This window comes from Nycticebus coucang, chromosome 10 (assembly GCF_027406575.1).
Source record: "Nycticebus coucang isolate mNycCou1 chromosome 10, mNycCou1.pri, whole genome shotgun sequence".
Lineage (NCBI taxonomy): Eukaryota > Metazoa > Chordata > Mammalia > Primates > Lorisidae > Nycticebus > Nycticebus coucang.
In genome coordinates this window covers 94725239-94730543 of record NC_069789.1, presented here as the reverse complement: position 1 = coordinate 94730543, position 5305 = coordinate 94725239, and the positions used below count along the sequence as shown (strand labels likewise).

The following is a 5305-nucleotide window of genomic DNA, read 5'->3' as shown; positions in this document are numbered from 1 at the left end:
TAATGTCAGAAAGGCAGCTTTCAGAACTATTCAAAGAAAAGACTGAAATATATGTTTTTCATTATTGCAGATACTTACCATGTCCTAGGTTTTCATGTTCAAGTATAATTCATTATCTTACAAGCCAAGAGAATATAGAAATGAAGCAGATATTCCCCTTGAAACCAACAGTTGAGTGCTTACTACGTGCCAGGAACTGTGCTTTCCATTTAGGATAAAGGTATTAACTCCCACCCAGCAATGGCTTCTGACTGATGGTGCTGGCACAAAAACAAAATATAGGCCTACAAATCATAAGAGAAAACCCAGAGATGAAATGATTCTCATATTCTCATCTGATTTTTGACAAAACAGATAAAAACATACACTGGGGGCCGGGGGGGAACCCTGTTCAATAAATAGTGCTGGGAGAACTGGATAGCCACATGTATATGACTGAAACAGGATCTACTCCTCTCACCACTCACAAAAATTAACTCAAAATGGATAAAATACTCAAACCTAAGGCAAGAAACTATAAGAATTTGGGAAGAAATGTTGGAAAAATTCTTAAAGATGTTGGCCTTGGGAAAGATTTTATGAACATGATCTCAAAAGCCATCACAGCAAAATAATAATAAAACAGATGAGACCAAATCAAATTTAAAAGTTTCAGCATAGCCAAAAGCATTTACCAAAAAGCATTTGGTAAAATTTAAAATCAATAAAGTAAATAGATAGTCCACAGAATGAGATAAAATGTTTTCAAGCCACATATATGATAAAGGACTGATAATCAAAATCTACAAAGAACTCAAGCAAATCAGCAAGAAAAAGTATCAAACAACCCTGTTAAAAAGTGGGCAAAAGACACAAACAGAAACTTTTCAAAGGAATTCTAATGGACAACAAACACAAGAAAAAATGTTCAACATCTCTATCATCAGGGAAATGCACATCAAAACCACAATAAGGTATCACCTAACTCCAGTGAGAATACCTCTTATCAAAAAGTCCCCAAAAGAAGGGCTGACATGGATGTGAACAGAAAGGAACACTTATACACTGTTGATGAGACTGCAAACTAATACAACCTCTATGGAAAGTTGTATCGAGATACCTCAAAGTTGACCCACTATGATCCAGAGATACTTTAATTATACCTACCATTTGATCCAGCAATCCCACTGCTGGGTACATACCCCAAGGGGAAAAAAAGGTCCTTTTATCAAAAGGACACCTGCACTTGAATGTTTATAGGAGCTCACAATCACAAAGATTTGGAACAACCAATACTTGAATGGATTCATAAAGTGTCGTATATGCATCCGACTTAGCCGTAATCTAGTATCTTTTGTGACAGCCTAGAGGGAACTGGAAACCATTCTTCTAAGTGAAACATTACAAGAATGGTGAAATAAATACATGTACTCAATGCCAAGTTGAAACTAATAGATCAACACTTAAGTGCACATAGAAAAGTGAATCTCAATGAAAATCAAGCTGGAGGAGTAGGGAGGAAGGGATGGATAAATTCACATCTGTTTGGTATAGTGCACACTATCTGGGTGAAGGGTACACTTATACTTTGATTCAATCTGTACAAAAAAATAAAGTATGTAGACAAAACACATAACCTGAAATATTCTGAAACTAAGAAAAAAAAAAGAGTAACTCTCATTGAGAAGGTCAAGTTTGTGTAAAGCAGTGGTTCTCAACCTTCCTAATGCCTCCTAATATTGCAACCCTTTAATACAGTTCCTCATGTTGTGGTGACCCCCACCATAAAATTATTTTCATTGCTACTTCATAACTGTAATTTTGCTACTATTATGAATGATAATGTAATGATATGCAGGATGTATTTTCATTGTTACAAAGGGGTTGAGAACCGTTGGTCCACAGAGTTGAAGGGAGGTGAGGGAGTTAGCCATGTCCATAGAATTGTGAATTAAGGTTCTAGGCTGAGTGAACAGCCATAAAAAAAAGCTCTAAGTTAAGAGCTTGTTTGTCAATTCCAAGAGCCAGCAAGGGAGGCCTTTGTGTCTAGAGCAGAATGAAAGAGAGGGAAAAGCAATATCTATCTCTATATATCTATTCTCAACAGAGTGGAATTTGCAAGATACTTATTCACACTTGTGTATGCTTGGGTCATTGCATAATGGCAATTGCCAAACAATTACACAATATTCAGCTACCATGTAAATCAACACTTTTTTTTTGCAGTTTTTGGCTGAGGCTAGGCTTGAACCCACTACCTCCAGCATATGGGGTTGGCGCTCTACCCCTTTGAACCACAGGCACCGCCCATAAATCAACATTTGTCCACTATATGCTAGCAACCTTTCTATGTGCTTCACATGTGTTGTTTCATAAGCTTCATAACAATATACATGAAGGAGGAATTTTTTTAGAAAGTAGAATGGTATTTATTAGGGGTTGTGGGGAGGGGGTTCAGGTGATGTAGATCAAAGGATACACAATTTCAATAGGACAGGAGAGTAAGTCCATAATATGGCTATAGTTAATACCAGTGTATTGTATTCTAGAGAAAAAAAAGAAAGGTGATATGGGGGTACCAGAGATGGGCAGAAAGACTGGAGGATCAGGTCCAGCCTCTAGCAGGACCAGGGGCCAGAACAGGCAGCTCAGAGGTGAATCTCTGGCAGGTGGCACGGGTGACACTGGCTCTCCTGGTAGATGAGGTACTGGCTCTGAGAGAAGGTGGAGTTGCTGAACTCTGGGAAGGGCATAGATCAGCCTAGGGCACCATCACTCACTGGCCATCCAGCTCCAGCTTAGTGTCCTGGGTTGAATCGGGCTCTGTGTGACTTCAGAGGATGACATAGAGTCAGCTGACTTGCTGTTGATGCGAAGTAGATGCCCTTGCCAATGTGGCCACCAGAATGTGGCAGGGAAATGTTGTACTCATTTGCCACCTGGAAGAAAAACTCAGACCCCACTTCAGGTATAAATCAGATGGTGATTTATTACACCTGCGCAGGGGACATGGTGATTTACTACACCTGTGCAGGTGGGTCACTGCCCCAAAGGGCAAACGGGGCTGAAGAGAAAAGCAGGCTGTCTTTTATACCATTTTTGTTGCCATGCAAGCAAGCAAAAACAAAAGCAGAACATGGCAGTTAGTTAGCTCAGGGGATAGCTCAGGGCGGGGTTACAGTCAGGGGGGCTGGTTGGCTCAGTGGGTTACATCGTGGCAGCTGGCACGAGGACAAACTTGGCTTGGGAAATTATGCTTGAGCAAGCTTTCCACCATTGTTTAACTATTGTTAGGGGGTGGGGTAAGTTTTACCATTGTTTTACCTGTGGATAGGAGTTCTTTTGCGGGGCGGGGGGTGGAGGGGAACTTAGGGAACTTCCTTGTTCTGAAACCTGTTCTCAGAATTAACCCAAGGGTTGGGAGGCACACTGGGGACCAAGGCTGAGACAGGCTGAGACAGTTAGGGGCCTTTAGGGGTCCTTTGGCTGGGTACTACAATACAGAGCCCACTGGTGTGGATGGCAGGCGGCCACCATGGCCATGTTGGTGCCATCCCACAGCAGCCACTGATTACCCAGCTTAGATTAAGCCTGGAACCCGTCTCCCTCCCCTTCTTGGTTCACCTGCCAAACATGCTGAAGAGCAGTGCACCTGTGGGTCCTGCCAGTCTGTTGTAAGTAGGTCTGAATCACCTTGTACTCAGGCGCCCCAGAGTCCAGCAGCTGCAGCTGCCACTTTAGAAGCTGGTAGTATCAGTCCAGAGGGTGTCGCGCCTCCTCCACTATCCTCTCCTCAGAGGCTGCCTGCAGGGTCTGAGCCAACTGGATGTTTGCCAGCTCTCGCAGCAAGTCCTTTTCAGCCTGCAGAAGCTGGAGGGAGTTAATGGGTGGGGGTCGGCTGCGGCCAAAGTTGTGTGGGATTACACTGTAGAATTGGGAGGACAGCGCCTCCACACTTTGGCCACCATCTGTTTGGGCTTTCAGGGCCACCTCTAGCTTGTCCAAGATCTCAGAGCCCTGTGCAGTCTGCTGCTCACTCAACTTTCCCAGTGGCATCTTCTTAACATCCAGGACCATGGCATTGTTGAACATCTCCTTGCTGAAGGTGTTGGTGGTGAGCTTCTGTGTGGCTGGATCCAGGGAGCAGGGCTGCACCTGGTTAGCCACAGTCCTTGCTGGACCTCTATCCACAGCCTCCTGGGCTTCATCCTTTCTTTGTACTTCTATAAGTGTGTACTTGCCAGAGTGGGCCACAAATTGGTCCCTGTCTGCCCACTTGTTCTTGGTCTTGTCCCAAAATTTCTTCTCAAAGTCTTTCTTTGCATCTTCTAGCTTTGTGAAGTGGTTGATCTTTGACTGGCCCTCCTCTCCCACGCGGCCCCAGTGGTTCCAGCAGATGAAGTGGTCATCCTTTTTGAGCAGCTGGATTATGTAGAACTTGTTGTTGTTGTTCCTAATGTTGGTCTGGTTCAGGGTACAGTCATAGTCCTCATACACCTGGGTCCTAGGGTTGTTGCTGAGTGGACATGCAGAGTCCACGTAGAATATGTGCTTCTCTACGGGTGTGGCCCTGAGGGCTTCAGGAATGGAGCGAAAGCTGTCCTCCTCCCCTGGCTCTTTTTTTTTTTTTTTTTTTTTTGTAGAGACAGAGTTTTACTTTATGGCCCTCGGTAGAGTGCCATGGCATCACACAGCTCAGCAACCTCCAACTCCTGGGCTTAAGCGATTCTCTTGCCTCAGCCTCCCGAGTAGCTGGGACTACAGGCGCCCACCACAACGCCCAACTATTTTTTGGTTGCAGTTCAGCCGGGGCCGGGTTTGAACCCGCCACCCTCGGTATATGGGGCCGGCGCCTTACCGACTGAGCCACAGGCGCCGCCCTCTCCCCTGGCTCTTGATGACCCTTCTTCTCCGGGCCCTCAGTTTGCACCAAGGGCTTGCACTTTGGAGCCATGCTGTCCTCAAATATGCCCTTTCCCCAGTCACAGGAGAAAGTTCAGGACTCTGTCTACTCCAGTCAAGGAAGAGTACTGCTCCGTACTTTCTCCAGCTTTAATGTCATGAAGGAGGAAGTTTTAATTCCTTTTATGGCAGAAGTTTGGTTGTATAATTAATGAATAAGTGATTCAGCATTTGAACCTACCAGATATCAAAGCTATGCGTCACACTACTTCCTGTTCATTCCCAACTGCTATTTTTCAGGAGTTTACATTCTGAACTATTTAAACTCTACTAGTGTGACATGTTTTTCTTTATTGGTGGTTGCTTGCTGAAGCAAGCAAATTGTTATATTGTACATAAGCAAAATATGTATTTTTCTAACTAC

The 5305-nt window shown here is 44.1% G+C and overlaps 1 pseudogene; it reads right to left on the bottom strand.

Annotated features, from left to right (window-relative positions):
- Positions 1 to 3408: 3408 nt before the first annotated feature.
- LOC128597197 (protein mono-ADP-ribosyltransferase PARP3-like) lies at positions 3409 to 4933 on the bottom strand (annotated as a pseudogene).
- Between the last annotated feature and the right edge of the window lie 372 nt (positions 4934 to 5305).